The sequence below is a fragment of the Euleptes europaea genome, chromosome 10 (genome assembly GCF_029931775.1).
Source record: "Euleptes europaea isolate rEulEur1 chromosome 10, rEulEur1.hap1, whole genome shotgun sequence".
Lineage (NCBI taxonomy): Eukaryota > Metazoa > Chordata > Lepidosauria > Squamata > Sphaerodactylidae > Euleptes > Euleptes europaea.
The window spans coordinates 2,711,648-2,730,486 of NC_079321.1; the positions used below are offsets into that span (position 1 = coordinate 2,711,648).

Below are 18,839 nucleotides of genomic sequence, written 5' to 3' on the forward strand. Positions count from 1 at the left end.
CATTGATGTAGAGGTTGACAATTAAGCATTCTCATCTTGTATGGAATTTCTACACTAACAATGCGAAGACATTCAATAGGTAAAGCGACAGTTGGGACATGGAGCGATGCGACGACTTTTTTATGGCGTTCTGGGATCCGCGGTGAATTCTGCACACGGAGTGAGAAGAAGAAGTTGTGTTTGGCAAAAATAAAACAAAACAGAAACTCCTACAGGCACATCTAGTTCCCAGCTGTTCACCCAGAATACTAATATATCTCCTTGTTAACAGCTATCTCTTATGAAGCTTCCAATTAATTTTATTTATTCCTTTCTTGTCACCTGGAGATCAGTTGTAATAGTGGGAGATCTCCAGCCACCACCTGGAGGCTGGCAACCCTGGCCATGAGTACTCATGTGATTTGCTGTTTCTGTACCGTGATTTATAATTGAGCCTTTGTGCTGTCTATTTCCTAAGGTATCCTATTACGGCACAGGTTGCTTGTTCTATTGACTACCTGGAGGCTGGCAACCCTAGCCGTGAGTACTCATGTGATTTGCAAAGGGAGAGGTAGAACCACGGCTTTGTAACGTCTTGCGTACGTCTTGTGTATCCTTCCATGCTTGGGTGCTCTGGCCAGGGTAGGAGTAGATGGAATCCATGGTTCCTTTTTATTTATTTTCACAGTCATGAAAGAAAAAAAATCAGTGCAAATTATGCATTAAAAACCTCTGGTTTTCTGTTTTTAATTTGTTTCTGAAATAAACAGCATGCACACAAGATAATAATTTGTTTATTCGGTGAGTGTGGTTCTATTTTAGGTGTTACATTTCAATAATACCATTTGACACTTCCGAGTGTGGTTGTTCATTCATTGTACCATGTAAAAAAACTCAATGTTTCTTAAGAACGCGTTGAAGGTTGATCTTTCAAGTCATCTGTTTTTTCAGGACAAATCGTGTCTAACTGCATTTCTCGTCCTCATCAGCTGTGCAGGAAAGGACAATGAATTCAGAGCTGATACAGTGCAATTCCAAAATCATGACTGAGAACTTTTTTTTTTTTTTTTGCTGAATGGCAGCCTTCTTAAAGTACCGTTTTCAGCCTAGTGTTAGGGTTGCCAACCTCCAGGTGGTAGCTAGAGATCTTCTGGGATTACAACTGATCTCCAGGCGACAGAGTTCAGTTCACCTGGAGAAAATGGCCGCTTTTGGAAAATGGCCATCTATGGCATTATATCCCATTGAAGTCCCTCCCCAAACCCTGTCCTCCTCAGTCTCCACCCCCAAATCTCCAGGAATTTCCCAACCTAGAGATGGCAGCCCTATTTAGTGTGCTGCCTAGGCTCATGACAGGTCTCTGAGATTCAGGTCAGGTGTGTGTGTGTGAGATAAAGTATGGGAGAATGTGAAAAGTGCATTAGAGATAGGGGCTTTCATCCTCCTGGTAGGGCTGTAGATCTCCCACTATTACAATTTATCTCCAGACTACAGAGATCAGTTCCCCTGGAAAAAAAAAAGGCTGCTCTGGATGATGGATTCAATGCCATTGCTCCCCGCTGTGGTCCCTGTCCTCCCCAAACCCCACCCTCACTAGGCGCCATCCCCAAAATCTCCAGGTATTTTCCAACTCAGAGCTGGCAACCCTAATGAGAGAGATGGGGTGAACTACTCCTCTCTGCCTAGTGCTTCTCTCGTGCCCTGTATTTCATACTACCTCTATTTCTTCCCGCCTTCACTCTCATCTTGTTGCTCCGAGTTGTAATTCTGTATACTGAATTGAAAAGGCTCTTGCTGCCAGCGTCATCCCTAGGATTGCGAGCCTCTAGGCGCAGCCGGGAGATTTCCCAGAATTGCTACAGATCTCCAGACTACGGGGATGAGTTCCCCTGGAGAAAATGGCAGCTTTGGAGGGTGGGCTCTAGGGCATTGTACCCTGAGATCCCTCCCCTCTCCAAATCCCGCCGCCCCCAAGGCTCCACCCCCAAATCTCCAGGAATCCCCCAACCTGGACTTGGAGAGCCAGCGTGGTGTAGTGGTTAAGAGTGGTGGTTTGGAGTGGTGGACTCTGATTTGGAGAACTGGGTTTGATTCCCCACTCGTCCACATGAGCGGTGAAGGCTAATCTGGTGAACCGGTTTGGTTTCCCCACTCCTACACACGAAGCCAGCTGGGTGACCTTGGGCTAGTCACAGCTCTCAGACCCACCTACCTCACAGGGTGTCTGTTGTGGGGAGGGGAAGGGAAGGTGATTTTAAGCCTATTTGATTCTTCCTTAAGTGGTAGAGAAAGTGGACATATAAAGACCAATGCCTCCTCCTCCTCCTCCTTCTCCTCCTCCTCCTCCTCCTCCTCTTCCTCCTCCTCCTCCTCCTCCTTCTTCTTCTTCTTCTTCTTCTTCTTCTTCTTCTTCTTCTTCTTCTTCTTCTTCTTCTTCTTCTTCTTCTTCTTCTTCTTCTTCTTCTTCTTCTCCTCCTCCTCCTCCCTGGTCTTTCCAGAGGAGCCAGGGAATACTGCAACAGGGTGTCCTCTCTTCCACATACATCCTGCCCATCATAATGGCATGCATCTTGCTGGTTCTGCATGTTGTTTGACCTTCTCTCCTCCCTGCAGGTACTCTTTTTCCTTTTTTTATTTAAAAAAAAGGCCATTTCTTAAAACAGGAAGGAAGTGCGGTCAGCGTGGAACCGTAGATTTCGCTTACTTGTGTAGGCTGTTTAATTTTAGACAGCTGGAGATATGTGGCTAGCAATCTTCTGTAATTAGGCAACATTTTATAAATAATAATACAGTTTAGAGACAACAAAACTTTGCAGTCTTTTTATGAGATTGACAGTAGTTTGAAAGGTGAAGGATTTATTGTGTTGTCGCAGAGCTCAGGCATGGAGGGAAGGGGGAAAAAACCCCTTGATGAATTTTGATAATATGGGCAAAATACCAATTAAATATGTATATAATTTCCCACTGATGCTCACTTAGTATGTGCATTTTCTAAATGCATCTTTTGTTTAATAATCTCTCCCTGGCATTAGAACAGTTTTTTTTAAGTGCCTCTTAAAAACTCTACGTCAGCTAATGCCAAGAAGGACTTTGTTTCTAATTTTTCAGATTATTTCCCAAGAGAAAACAGCACTCCTTTGTTCTGTTTCACGCTGGCCTTTGTTCCGTTTAATAATCTTGTCAAGTAATTTACTGAGTAATTTATTAAATCGGAGCCCAGTGTTCGTGGTTATTGTTTTCCTGTGTGCCACAAACAATTGCCAATCATTAAAACATATACTGATAATGCTGAAGACCAGATAAAATCAGTAAATGTACTTTGACTGATAAAAGCTCCTTAGCCAATTAAACAGGCATCTTTGTTAACATTTGCAAAGCCTTGTTTATAGTTCAAAGGCTGACACATAAATGTCTCAGCGTCAGGTTTGGGCAGATATTCTAAGGGGCATGAAATTAATTTTTTAGGTAGGAATTTGCGTGTGTGTTTTGAACATCAGCACCTTTGCTAGGGTTGCCAGCTCCACGTTAGGAAATGCCTGGAGATTTTGGGAGTGGTGTCTAGGAAGAGTGGGGTTTGGGGACAGGAGTAGAGTTGCCAGGTCCATATTGGGGAACTCCTGGAGATTTGTGCATGGAGCCTGGGGAGGACAGGGACCTCAGTGGGGTACAACGCCACAGAGTCCACCCTTCAAAAGCATCCATTTTCTTCAGGGGAACTATCTCTGTAGTCAGGAGGTGAGCTGTAATTCAGGGGGATCCCCAGGTCCCACCTGGAGGCAGGCATCCTTCAACGAGAGGGACCTCAATGATGTATAATGCCACAGAGTCCACCATCCAAAGTTGCCATGTTCTCCAGTGGAACTGATCTCTGCCATCTGGAGATCAGTTGTAATTTCAAGAGATCTCCAGGCCCCACCTGGAGGCTGGCAACCTTATTCCTTTCCTTTGCGCATGTGTTGTGTCATAGGAAGCCCTCTAGACTCTGAGGGAGAATGACAAGTCCAAAGTAGGACTTCATGGCCAACCTTTCCTGGTCCAAGGGGGCATTCCTTTAGGGACGCCTACCTCCAGGTGGGAACCTGGGGATCCCCTGGAATTACAGCTCATCTCCAGACGACAGAGATCAGCTCCCCTGGGGAAACGTTCTTTGCTGATCAGCAGCTTCCCTTGTTGGATAGTTATCTGAAGCATAATTTAGCATTTTTGTAATTGTTTTAACTTATGTTTTAATTATATTGTATTGTATTGTATATGCTTACTGTTGGAAGCTGCCCTGAGTCCGACTTGGTTGGGAAAGGGCGGGGTATAAATTGAATACAACAAAATGAATGCTTTGGAGGGGGACAGTATGGCCTTGTACCCCACTGAGGGCCCTCCCCAGGCCCCACCCCCAAATCTCCCAACCTGCCCCCCCTACATTCCTTCCATTTCGTTGTGCTAGCTCTCTGGTGGGACCATCGCATTAATTTCTCATGCAAGTAAAGTGATGCTCAAAATCTTACAGGAAGGGCTGTTACCATATATGGAACGAGAAATGCCTGATGTTCAAGCTTTTTCAGAAAAGGCACTAGAGATCATATTGCAAATATATGCTGGTTACTGGAGCATACGAGAGAATTTCAGAAGAAAATCAGCTTGTGTTTCATAGATTACAGCAAAGCTTTTGATTGTGTGGATCACGAAAAGCTATGGCTGGTTTTAAAGGAAATACGGTAGGTGTGCGTCTACATCTGATTGTTTTGATGCGCAACCTGTACTCTGGACAAGAGGCCACAGTTAGAACAGAATATGGAGAAACGGAATGGTTTCCAATTCAGACAAAGGAGTCAGACAAGGATGTATTTTATCTCCCTACCTCTTCAATCTATGTGCAGAACATATAATTAGGAAAGCTGGATTAGATTTAGATGAAGGTGGAGTAAAAATTGGAGGGAGGAACATTAATAATTTGAGATATGCCGATGACACTACATTATTGGCAGAAAATAGTGAAGTTTTGAAACGACTACTTCTGAAAGTTAAAAGAGAAAGTGCCAAAGCAGGACTGCAGCTGAACATCAAGAAAACAAAAGTAATGACTACAGGAGAATTACACAACTTTAAGGTTGACAATGAGGAAATTGAAATTGTTGAAGATTTTCTATTCCTTGGCTCCACCATCAACCAAAAGGGAGACTGCAGCCAAGAAATCAGAAGGAGATTGAGACTAGGAAGGGCAGCCATGAAGGAGCTAGAAAAGATTTTGAAGTGTAAGGATGTGTCACTGGCCACCAAGACTAGATTAATTCATGCCATCATATTTCCTATTGCTATGTATGGGTGTGAAAGCTGGACATTGAAGAAAGCTGATAGGAAGAAAATAGATTCCTTTGAAATGTGGTGTTGGAGGAGAGTATTACGGATACCGTGGACTGCCAAAAAACCAAATCAGTGGGTTATAGATCAAATCAAGCCTGAACTGACCCTAGAAGCTAAAATGACTAAACTGAGGCTATCGTATTTTGGTCACATCACGAGACGACAAGAGTCACTGGAAAAGACAGTCATGCTAGGAAAAGTTGAGGGCAGCAGGAAAAGAGGAAGACCCAACAAGAGATGGACTGACTCAATAAAGGAAGCCACAGCCCTCAATTTGCAAGATCTGAGCAAGGCTGTCAAAGATAGGACATTTTGGAGGACTTTCATTCATAGGCTCGCCATGAGTCGGAAGCGACTTGACGGCACTTAACACACACATAGCTCTCTGGTGTGTGATGGAGACTCTAATGCTCATCTACTTGGCCCAGATTCTAAACCCCCCAAATGTCCAGACTTTGTGGAATTTGGTAGTATTCTTAGCACTCCTTTCTATTCCCAGAGCAGACATTAAAGGTAATTTCAGAGCCCAAGAGCCCCGCAGCACAGAGCAGTAAACCAAAGGGGTAGAGCTAAACTCTACTATAACAAAAAAATATATTTGTTTTTATTATATATTGTGCACAATTGTGTATAAAAACACAGGGCCTAAAATAAGGCTTCCTAAAAAGCACAGAAATGTTTACAAATATTACCAACACATATACAGTTGATGTTAGTACATACAATGACCAAAATAAGACCAGTCGCGTTTCGGCCCTATAGAGACCTTCCTGAGTAGTCATACATGCATAATTTTCCAATATACATCCTGACATTTACACAGATGTAATATAAGGTAAATAAATATAAAAACCTCTTGGAATGAGAAAAAAGAGGGGTGAAGAATCCAATTAGTATTACCATGATAAATAATATAACAATCCTCCCAAATGTTGTGCTTAAAAAAAGATTTTTTTCCAATTCCAAGATACATTTTTCATGCAAATTTCTGGCACAGCTATGGGGTGCGAGTTTGCACCAGAATTGGCCAGTTTATTTATGGATAAGCTAGAGAACAGGTATATCCTCCAGGAAGATAATATCAATAACAAGCATATTATTTTATATCAAATATATATTTGGGTTGGTAATATTTGTAAACATTTCTGTGCTTTTTAGGAAGCCTTATTTTAGGCCCTGTGTTTTTAAATACAATTGTGCACAATATATAATAAACATAAATGCATTTTTTGTTATAGTAGATAGTGTTTAGTTCAACCCCTTTGGTTTCCTCTAACTTTTAGGTTGAGTTTCTTTTTTCCTCTTTTTTCTTCTGCAGAGTAGTAAACTGCAGTACTGCAGTCAAAAGCTCTGCTCACAACCTTAATTTGATCCCAACGGAAGTCGGTTTCAGGTAGCCGGCTCAAGGTCAACTCAGCTTTCCACCCGAGGTCGGTAAAATGAGTACCCGGCTTGCTGGGGGTAAAGGGAAGATGACTGGGGAAGGTAATGGCAAACCTCGTCGACATAGTCTGCTTAGTAAACGTTGGGATGTAATGTCACCCCAGGGGTCAGTAATGACCCGGTGCTTGCATGAGGGACTACCTTTACTGTTACCAGAGTGAGCACCGGAGAGGTGAACTCTCCCATCACTGATCGCTGCAACAGGTGAGTGTGGACAAGACTATTTCAGTGATAGGAAGTCCCAAACCATGAGGATATAGCACAATGTACTTTGTATTTAGATTGAAAGGACCTACCATAATGAATGGTACAGTTGCAGATGGAAAAGCTAACATTGCTATACTTATTCTCTGGTCCAACAGAGAGCTGTCACTACACTCGAGTACTACAGAAAAGAAAATTGCCTAGCTATAAATTTCATTCCTTGAAGGTTTATAGTTGTGACAAACCTAATCGTATACTCCCATGTTTTGGGCACATGAAAGTCTTCTTTATTTTTCTGCTTTTGTCTTTTTGATATCAAGCCCTATTTGCTGTGGAAAGGAATGATGGTTTGAGGTACTGGAGACTTCTGGAATTTTTCACAAGTGCAGGCACGATACCACGGCACAGTTTAAAGAAATACTTCAATGACATTAAATAAGTTTTTCAGAGCTCTCAACATTTCACACAAGTTTTAGTGTAACCATCTGGAAAGGGTGTGATTGAAGCATACTATGAAATGTAGAGAAGTTGAATTTTGGGGTCTAGTGTCGGTAGAATGCTTAAGCTGAGAAGGAATTAATTACACTGTACAAGGGTAGGGTTGTTAACTTTGGGTTGTGAAATTCCTGAAGATTTGGGGGTGGAGCCTGTGGAGGACAGGGTTTAGGGCGAGGAGGAACGTTGTCAGGGTATAATACCATAGAGTCCCCCGCCCAAGGCAGCCATTTCCTCCAGGCCCACAGGAACCGATCCCCTGTAGTCTGGAGATAATTTGAAATTCTAGGAGATCTCCAGGCTTCATGGGTCTCAATCCTGTTGCCCCAGAACATGCACATAGTTGCTTCTCTGCTCATTAAGTGCTGTTCATTAGCAACACTCTGAAGGAAGCCAGCCAAGTAAGGGCAAAAGGATAGAAAATCAGCTGTGCATCAAAACCCATTAAATGATCAGTGTTATGAAGGCTTTGCAGGAGATGCTGACCTGGGGAAAGAAAGTGCTTTTAAGTGTTGGATACCTGGTGCTTATGCATAAAAATGTGCAAATATGCCAGAATTACTTCCTTTCTAATAGTAAAAATGGGAATGTACCCATCATCAGTGGTTAATGTATTTTTTTTTAACTTTATTTTACTTCATTCACACCCTGCCTATTCTCTCCAGGATCAGAGGAGCATGCCTACTATATTAAAAGCTGTGGAACACAGGCAGGATAATGGTGATGCTGCAGTTGTCTTGTTTGGGGGCTTCCTAGAGGCCCCTGGTTGGCCACTGTGTGAACAGACTGCTGGACTTGGTGGGCCTTGGTCCGATCCAGCAGGGCTTTTCTTATGTTCTTATGCCTTTCTCCCCAATGGAGACCCAAAGCAGCTTACATCGTTCTCCTCTCCTCCATTTAATCCTCACAACAACCCTGTGAGTCGGGTTGCCCACCTCCAGGTAGCACCTGGAGATCTCCCACCATTACAGCTGATGTCCCAGATGGCCCAGATCAGTTCCCCTGAAGAAAATGGCTGCTTTGGAGGGTGGACTCTGTGGCATTATACCCCACTGAAGTTCCTTCCCTCCCCAAACGTCGCTCTCCCCAGGCTCCAACCCTACAATCTCCAGGTATTTCCCAACCCAAAGGTGGCAACTCTACCTGTGAGGTAAGTGACTCACCCAAAATCACCAAGAGAGCCTCCATGGAAGAGGGGGAAAATGTGAACCTGGGTCTCCCAGATGCTAGTCCAACACTCCTAACCACTTCACCATACTGCCTCTTATTGTAGTCACCTGCCTCCCACACAATTGTATTTCAGGAGAAGGCAGAAATGGTTGAAGGTGAGCTGCCCACCACCAGGAAAACCCACTCCGAGCAGGGCTGGCCTGCCCACTGGCGAGGTGTGATGAGGGCGGGTGCTGCCCCTCCTCACTTCCACGCCTTGGGGCTGTGCGGCAGGAGGAGAGCGGGCGCTGTCTTCCCATCTCCCTCTGGTGGGGGGAAAGGAGGGAGGAGCTTGGGTGCCCAAAAGTCTTGCACTGGCAGCAGGGTTGCCAACCTCCAGGCGGTGGCTGGATATCTCCTGGGATTACAACTGATCTCCAGATGACAGAGATCAGTCCCCCTTGGAGAAAATGGCTGCTTTGAAGGGTGGACTCCCTGGCATTATACCTTGCTGAAGTCCTTCCCCTTCCTAAACCCGCCCTCCTCAGACTCCACCCCAAAACTCCAGCTGTTTCCGGACCCGGAGATGGCAACTCTTACTGGCACTGACTCCTAGCTTCTCTCCTCTCCCTTTCCCAGCACCAAAGGTATCTTAAACTTGCCGTGGTAGTAGAAGAAGGCACTTCTTATTTTTGTAATGTCCATTGTGATGTCTTGTAGATAAACCGAAGGGTGTCTATGTTGGGCTGATGATGACGCTGTCCTTGTCTTCATTCCTCCAAGGAGAGGGATGTGACCAGTAATAAAAGCATCACGGTTATATTTAACATTGATGGCTTGGGAATAAAAATCTGGGGACCGAGTATCAACAGATTAATTTAAAATAATATGTTGTATGCACATTTATGTGTCTGACTGGTAAAGTAGTCGTTGTCGTCGTTGTCGTAGTAGTAGAAGAAGAGTTAGTTTTTATATGCTGAGTTGTCGACTTTCTCTCCCACTTAAGGAAGAATCAAACCAGCTTACAATCACCTTCCCTTCCCCTCCCCTCCCCACAATAGACACCTTGTGAGGTAGGTGGGGCTGAGGGAGTTCGGAGAAAGCTGGGACCAGCCCAAGGTCACCCAGCTGGCTTCATGTGGAGGAGTGGGGGAACCAACCTGGTTCACCAGATTAGCCTTTGCCACTCATGTGGAGGAGTGGGGGAATCAAACCCGGTTCTCCAGATCAGACTCAGCTGCTCCAAACCACCGCTCTTAACCACTATACCTTGCTGGCTCTCCAGGTACCACCTGGCAACTGGCAGGGGGGAGGACTTAACCAGCAGCAAAAACAGGCCTAGTCTGTCGCTGCTGGTGACGCAGGGACGCCCTCGTATTTCGGCAAAATCCTATGGTAGAAGTCATTTTTACTATAGAGTTTTTGCCCAAATATCAGCGTATCCCACGTCCCCAACATCGCAATGACATCACTTCCGGTGTGTGCCAGAAGTGACATCACTGCGTTGCTGGCAAACCTGGCCCAGGGCTCTCTCTGCTGCCGGTGAGCCCCCCCACCAGCCAGCTGATTGGGGGACGGGGATTCAGGGCGGCGCATCCTCTATCCCTGGCGGGGAGCCTGGCAGCCCTATAAAATAGAGAACATGCTTTGGGCAAATTAAGTGGTAAATAAGGATGTCTAATTGTTAAACACTCAGCTGTAGAGTTGTTTGGCGCTTTTGTAATAACCGCCGTGTCATTAAAACAGCCTGGTCTCTGTGCTGCACCACCAGCATATTGCAACTTGACTACTTAGAACAGAAGTTCAGTGGCAAACTTAGTGAGGCGTCTCGTGAACAAATCTCCTACAATCTGAGAAGATGAAAAACAGCCCAGTAGATAAAGGCCCTGTCTTGCATCATCAAAAACTTGGCTATTACAAGTGTTTCTACCTTGACGATTGCCGCCTGCCTCTTTCCTCCTTTCCAGAGAATCTATACACTTTCATCTGTTTGATTGGCTGTGGCTTCTTTTATCTTCAAAGCTTTTGAAAAACATTATTTTGGTTTTCGTGGGCTCTCGATGGGAGAATGGGGTAGCTACAGAAATGATGTTTACTTGATTCATGTCACCGTTTCTACAGTATCTAAAGCTTCAAAATTAGCTAGGCCCGCTGATGCATAAATGGGACCCAGGAGCAGTGGTTTGTTTGGCAGTTTTGTATTATACAGATACTTTCCGATATCATTGTGTTGGGAAATAGGAAGTCACAGGCCAACCTGCAAATATTACGATTCAGCTTTCATTATTTTTGGGCAGACAGTCAAGAGCTGGACCCCAAATGTGAGATGATAACAACATTTTTAGGATAATATATGTAACCGGCTCCTGATTTGTCGGTTGCTTTTGTGTGTGTGTCTGTGTTAGAGGGGGGCTTCTGGTTTATGTTTAAAAATAGCAGGGCTGCCAATAAAGGTCCACCAGAGCCAAGCACTAACGCAACCCTTCCTGCCCTCCCTCTCGTGATCTGCCTAAGGTCATAGAATCAGCATTGCTGACAGATGGCCATCTAGCCTCTGCTTAAAAACCTCCAGGGAAGGAGAGCTCACCACCTCCCGAGGAATCCTTTTCCACTGAGGAACCACTGTAAATGTCAGGAAGTTCTTCCTAATGTCCAGATGGAAACTCTTTTGGTTTAATTTCAACTGGTTGGTTCTGGTCGGACCTTCTGGGGCAACAGAAAACCATCCTCTATATGACAGCCTTCAAGTACTCAAAGATGGTTATCATATCCCCTCTCAGTCTTCTCCTTTCCAGTCTTCTCCTCTATTCACATCATGAACACATAAACACATGAAGCTGCCTTCTACTGAATCAGACTCTTGGTCCTTCAAAGTCAGTATTGTCTACTCAGACCGGCAGCAGCTCTCCAGGGTCTCAGGCAGAGGTCTTTCACATCACCTCCTTGCCTAGTCCCTTTACCTGGAGATGCCGGGGATTGAACCTGGGACCTTCTGCATGCCAAGCAGATACTCTACAAACTGAGCCACAGCCCCTCATAAGTCCCTGGAAGGTGGTGTGTGTGTGTGTGTGTTCCTAATACTTTTTGACTATTTAATTGACTTCATTTATACCCCTTCTTTCTCTCCAATGGGGACCCCAACCAGCTTACATCGCTGTCTCCTCCATTTTATCTTCACAACAACCCCATGAGGTAGGTTAGGCTGAGAGAGTGTGAGTGGGGATTCGAATCTGAGACTTCCAGACTGTAGTCCAGGACTCTAACCCTGTGGTCCCCAACATATTTGAGGCTGCGGGCATCTTTGGAATTCCAATAAAGTGTGGTGGGTCCAGCCACAAAAATGGCCGCCATAAAATGCTGGGTGATTGAAGGGCCAGTCACACACTCTCAGCCTAACCTACCTCATGGGGTTGTTGTGAAGATAAAATGGAGGAGACAGTGATGTAAGCTGCTTGGGACTGGGCAAGTAGGTGATGTGCAAGACCTCCGCCTGAGACCCTGGAGAGCCGCTGCCAGTCTGAGTAGACAATACTGACTTTGATGGACCAAGGGGGGTCTGATTCAGTATAAGGCAGCTTCATGTGTTCATGTGAAGAGGGACCTGGCAACCCTAATAGCGTTCATAAACAGGTAAAGACTCTTTTTCCTAGCTGTCATTGTTCCAGTTGATAATTTTACAAGGTGGAATGGGGCCAACATTTCCTAGACCTGTGTTAATTTTGGAAACAACTAGTTTAGTGAGTCCTTTTGTTATTCTTCTTCTTCTTCTTCTTTTTTTTGAATGGCTGACTCATATTTTTCACTCTTTGAAACAGCCGCAGTAGCTTCGAAGCTGGCTCCGTTCCCAGTAACATCACCAGCCATCAGAGTTTCTGGTTTCGTTCAGTCTACAGCCTTGGAGACATTCTCAAGTCAAACTATTACTCTTGTGTTTGGGCTTGGATACGACACGCGAGGCAGGTTGACTTCCTCTCGCTCTGCACCCAAGAAGCGGGCCGAGGCTCCCAGCCAAAGATTTGGCATTTGCATGTTCTAATTGGAAAGTCTGCCTGGTGAAGTATGAGGTCGTGCCAGAGCTGAAGACGGTGATTGTCTGTAGATAAATTCCACGTCTGTCACTTTGCATTACTTTCCTTATATCTTTCCACAGCTGTATCTTTATTCTTTTGATACTATCAAGTTTCAATTATTTATGCAGTACAAAATAATGGCACATCAGGTTGATGGGTGGAGTTGAAGCGCCTTTGATTTCTACTGAGCCAGCGTGGTGTAGTGGTTAAGGACGGTTGACTCTAATCTGTGGAACTGTGTTCGATTCCCCACTCCTCCACATTAAGCCTGCTGGGTGACCTTGGGCCAGTCACAGTTCCCTCTGAACTCTCTCATAAGGTGTCTGTTCTGGGGAGGGGAAGGGAAGGAGATTGCTTTGAGCTGCTTTGAGACTCCTTAAAGGTAGAGAAAAGAGGGGTACACAAACAAACTCATTTTCTTCTTCTCATTTCTCCCTACTCCAACACAGTTTCTTTCTCACCCCTCTTCTCCATGCCAGCCCCAATTCCTCTCCTCTCCCTAGTGCAGGGGTCCCCAGTGTGGCACCCATGGGCATATCAACATGGTGCCTGCCAGTTCCTTTCCTGGTGCCAACCAAGTGTTTTTAGAAAGTGGGTGGGGCCAGGTAGAGCTTTTGCCCAGGAGGGTTTCTGATTAGCCGCTGGAGATTTGATTGGCGGTGCAGACTAAAATGCATCCTGTTAAACGAGGCGTCTGCCTGAAATGTTGAGGGATTAATATTGGAGTTAGGCATAATGTGCAGTGGCCATGTTGTGCCCACCAGCCTGGGACAGAATTCCAAAGGTGCCCACAGGCTCAAAAAGGTTGAGGACCCTGCCCTAGTGGAAGGGTCGTCTGAAGGCAGAGGATGTTCCACCCACAGATCACTTGACAGTGTCTCGTTCCTAGGATCCTTATTGAGTTTGCTGGCTCTCGATCTGATCCAGAAAAGCAGTTGTGATTTTAAGGAAGAATTCGTGCCTAGATGTCATTTTACACAGCTTAGTTATACCTTAACTATGAAGAGATCCTCATAGGGTTGCCAACCTCCGGGTAGTAGCTGGAGATCTGCTACTACAACTGATCTCCAGCCAACAGAGATCTGTTCCCCTGGAGAAAATGGCTGCTTTGGCCATTGAATTCTATGGCATTGAAGTCCCTCCCCTCCCCAAGCCCCACCCTCCTCAGGCTCCACCTCCATAATCTTCAGGTATTTCCCCAACCTGCATCTGGCAACCCTAGATCCTCAGCAGGCACCCTGGCTGTGGAACGTTCAACCTAACAGTGGATTGGTGATATAAGAAGGGGGGAAAGTAACCCGTGTCAGTTGAAGTCAGTCCACTTCTAACCTAGAGCATCTTTTTCAGCCATAATGTTGCTGCTAGGGTCATATATCACATGAGCAAATATGAGAGATTCAAAACAGATAAAAGGAAGTATTTCTTCACACAACGCATAGTTAAAGTTTGGAACTTCCTGCCCCAGGATGTGGTGATGGCTCCCAACTTGGAAGGCTTGAAGAGGGGAGTGGGCATGTTCATGGAGAAGAGGGCTATCCGTGGCTGCTAGTCAAAAACCAGTCAAGATGCATACCTATTCTCTCCACATGGAAGAGGTGTTCATAGGTAGTATGTACCTCCTTCTTCTTCTGTGAGTCTACGGGCAGACTCTCACTGGCCTGCTCAAACCATAGAATCATAGAGTTGGAAGGGACCACCAGGGTCATCTAGTCCAACCTCCTGCACAATGCAGGAAATTCACAACTACCTCCCCCCCAGTGACCCCTACTCTGCACCTAGAATCATATACCATGAAGGTATACCAAAACTAGCAGCACTTACACACAGCCCAAATAATGCACTTTCAATCCACTTTCAATGCACTTTGAGGGTGGATTTTACTGTGTGAACTGGCAAAATCCACTTGCAAACGGTCATTAAGGTGCACTGAAAGTGGATTGAAAGTGCATTATTTGGGCTGTGTGAAAGTGCCCTAGGAGTCTTTATAAAGGGTAGGGGAAAACCAGGAGGCAGCGTTTCAGTTTGCTCCTATTTTTTCCTCTTCATGTCATTCCTCATTCATGTTGAACAGCCGTCCCCAACCTTTTTGAGCCTGCGAGCAACCTTTCTAACTCTGACAAAGGGTGGTGGGCGCAGCCACAAAATGGTTGCCACATAATGGCTGCTGAAGGAGGTGCAGCCAACCACAGAATGGCTGCCGCAGCTTACCTTCAGTCATACCATGAAGATCCTTGTGTTGTGGTGGCAGCTACTGCCAAAGTAACATCTTTAAAAATCTGCATAGCCAATCAAATCTCCAATGGCCAATAGCCCCACCAGGCCCTGCCCACTTTCTAAAAACACTTGGCGGGCACCAGGAAAGGTGTTGGCAGGTGTCACAATTCCTACAGGAACCACATTGGGGCACCCCGATATAGGACATTAACCATGTCTTTTTTGTGGGGATGTGTGTGTGTGTGTGAAGTGCCGTCAAGTCACAGCCGTCTTATAGCAACCCCTTTTTGGGGGGGCTTTCATGGCAAGAGACGTAACAGAGGTGGTTTGCCAGTGCCTTCCTCTGCACAGCAACCCTGGTCTTCCTTGGTGGTCTCCCATCCAAATACTAACCAGGGCCGACCCTGCTTAGCTTCTGAGATCTGACGAGATCGGGCTAGCCTGGGCCATCCAGGCCAGGGCGTGGAGATATATATATTGATAATTATCCTGGTGTAAAGAGAGTAAGTGAATGGTCTCTACTCCTCTTATGAGTAGGTAGCTTCTTTCTGTAACAGCTGATCTTTCTTGTCACACAGCAAAATCCTGGGAGGGAGGGGGGCTTCCAGCTCCTCAAGGTATCTCCCCACCTTTTATCTGCTGCAATGCACTGTAAATCTTTTTTAGCTCTCAATAAAGCCAAAGTACGTTTTAAAATGCCTTTTACAGGTAGACCGTACCCATAATCTAATTTTTGTGCACTTGACTCTGGAAATACTACTTATTAAGCTGCAAATACGATAAGAAATGTCTTGCAGTCTTTTTGTCAGGCAGCCAAGCGATGTCAATGCAGTGGTAATTGGTAGTACTTCTCCGTTCCCAGTCACCAGCCAAGGATTTGTTTACATGTGAGTTCATAAAGTTTTGCTAATAGTGTTTTGCTAAGTGTTGCAACCGTGACGGACAGCCGGGAGTGTCATAAAGAAATGTGAGAATTCGACTGGAACTGCTGACTATCCTTCTTAGTCTAATCAGAGAGTCAGCACGAGGCATTGTCTATGTGCTGTGGGCTATTGTTAGTGGAGGTTGTGCATCTGTACCTGGTTAGTCAGTGTTCTGTGCTTCGATGTGTGACTTCTTTTTAATTCTCAAGGCCACCGCCCGTTCCTTGCATTCTCGTCACGATGAGTGTACAAATGGGTGTTCCCAATTTCCCACATTTGTCAATTTACACCTACGTGATGGATCCTTGAGGTGCCTGAATTTCCAAGGTAACTTCAATGCCAGCATTGTGTCAAGGCATGCCCGTAAGTGACAGAGGAAGGCTTTTCGGCATATTTCTTTTGTTGCCTTAAGTTCTTTTCTTGGAAGAAGTAAGGTAGGCTAGAAAGCTGATTAACGTGAGATGTGATGTATGTCGACAAACCATGTCCTCTTCCTTGGGATACCTCTCCGTTCCTTTAAGGCGGTGAAGAAGGAAGGTTTGGCACAGGTTACTCAATAGCGAGGAAACACATTGTGCGCATCTTCTCTCTTTCTTTTTCCAAGGCCAAAATAACAGCACTGAGCTCAGCTCTGGTAACCACTTCCTCATTTGTAATGCTTATTGATACAAATGACACAGAACATTATATTCCTAAGTGTAAAATTCAAGTATCCATCAAGGTTGTTAGCAGATGTGTAAGACAGTACCTATCACATAGGTATGAAGAACTGCCTTCTAATATGGTAGGGTTGATCCCACTATCCACCAAAGAGCCTTCCTGTAACTTAGTTTCAGAGGGTGGGCCATGTTGGTCTGCAGTAGAACAGCAAGATTAGCATCCTAGATCACCTTAGTGACCAACAAGATTTTTAGGGTCTGAGCTTTCAAGAGGCAAAGCTCCCTTCGTCAGATCTGATGAGCGTTGACTCTTGGCAGTTCTTAACCTGAAATTTTTGTTGGTCTCTAAGGTGCTGTATGTGTGTGTAAAGTGCCGTCAAGTCACAGCCGACGTACGGCGACCCCAGCAAGAGGCTTTCATAGGCGAGCGAGAAACAGAGGTGGTTGGCCATTGCCTTCCTCTTCAGAGCCTTCCTTGGTGGTCTCCCACCCAAGTACTGACCCTGCTTAGCTTCCGAGACCTGACAAGATTGGGCTATACCACGCTGCATTCCTTCCCTTCTAAGGTGCTACTGACCTTGAATCTAGCTGTTCCTCCAACTTAGCCTCCTGAGGCTGGAGGGTTTAAACTTTGCTTAGTGGAGTGGTAGGATAGAAGAGGATCTATCCCAGTGTATAATGGTGTCTACCCTCTTCCTCTGTCCTGGAGCAGCTGTTGGACATTTCGTGTAGCTGTCTAATCTAGCCCTGATACCACAGATCAGTTGACTTGGAGATGCTAAGGACTGAAGAGAAATGATAGCAGTTATAATGTCTGTGCATGGCATTTCCAAATAATTGCTTCTCACCCTATAAAGCCGTGTTGGCGAACCTATGGCACGCGTTCCACAAGCGGCATGCTGAGCCCTTTCTATGGGCACGCGTGGAGCCGCCGGCCCCCCCTCCGTTCCCCCCGTCCCCCGCCCGTCCCCCCCGTCCCCCGCCCCCTCCTCGCGGCCTCGACGCCATCTGCCTCCCGCCGCCCCGCTCCGCCTTAGCAGCAGCAGCAGCACCACCGCCCCACCCAGGCGCCGCTCCAGACCCGCCGCCGCCCGCTCATGCTCGGCCCCGAGGGCTGCCCTGCCGGCCGCCCCGCTACACCCGCCGAGTCGCCCCCTCCCCCTCCCCCTTGGCTGCCCGTCCCCCTCCTCCACCCCTTCTCGCGGCCTCAGCACACGTTTCCGCCGCGCCGCAGCCAACTTTGTCGCGGGGGCGACTCGGCGGGCGTAGCGGTGCAGCCGGCAGGGCAGCCCTCGGGGCCGAGCATGAGCGGCCGGTGGCGGCGGCGGGTCCAGAGCGGCGCCTGGGTGGGGTGGCGGCGCTGCTGCTGAGGCGGAGCGGGGCGGCGTGAGGCTTGCGGGCGGCTGGCGGCGGGCGGCTCTTTCACTTGGACTTGCCACTGAGATGCACATTTCCCCCATCCAGATTCTCAAAACTGCATGGGGGGGGGTTGTTGTCTATTTGTGAAAGGAAGGTTTAGCCTTGGACTTGCCACTGAGATGCACATTGTCCAGATGCACAACTCAACAATAAGCCCCCTGCAGAGTTTTGAGAATGCAGATGGGGAAAATGGTGTTTGTCAGTCATTGCCATGATTTAATTTTATGGATGACAAAGGATAGCACAGTTAGTTCTGAAAATGAAATCCTTAATGTGTGGAATTCTCTGCCAAATAATTTTAAGTCAATGAAAGCACTTGGGATTGCTTTCCTTACTTTGTTTGGATCATCTTATGCTTGTGAGCATAAGATGTTAACGTATGAGTTGTTTTTTCTAAACTAAAACCTCAGTATTCAGGTTAAATTGCCGTGTTGGCACTTTACGATGAATAAGTGGGTTTTGGGTTGCAGTTTGGGCACTTGGTCTCTAAAAGGTTCGCCATCACTGCTATAAAGCATTCCTGGCACACAGAACTGCTTGTTCTAAACGGTGCTTCCTTTGTTTCATTAGTCTTGTGTATGTGTTTGTGTGTGTGTGTATCTGTGTGTGTTTGAGAGAGAGAGAGAGAGAGAGAGAGAGAGAGAGAGAACAGATAAGACAGGTGAGGACAGGTAAAGAGTTCTCCAGGAACATGTAAGAGGAAGTATCGCTGCCTGTGTTGTAAATTGCCAATGCCCGGCTCACCAGCTGTCTTCTGTGATCTTTTATTGATGAAATAAAACATAGTCTGAAGGACTGCCTTCCTTCCTTCCTTCCCCATTCTCAGGTACTTTTTGCAATTAAATAGTATCAGCGCGATATTGCTTTTTCTTCAGTATGTGCTCTTCAGATCAATGCAATCTGAACTAAGTATTAAAGTATATTTT

The 18,839-nt window shown here is 46.0% G+C and overlaps 1 protein-coding gene across 1 annotated transcript in view; it reads left to right on the top strand.

The window, feature by feature from the left end:
* MACROD2 (mono-ADP ribosylhydrolase 2) overlaps positions 1–18,839 on the top strand; it is a 989,050-nt gene that overhangs the window by 148,129 nt on the left and 822,082 nt on the right. The gene's annotated exons all lie outside the window — the stretch shown is intronic.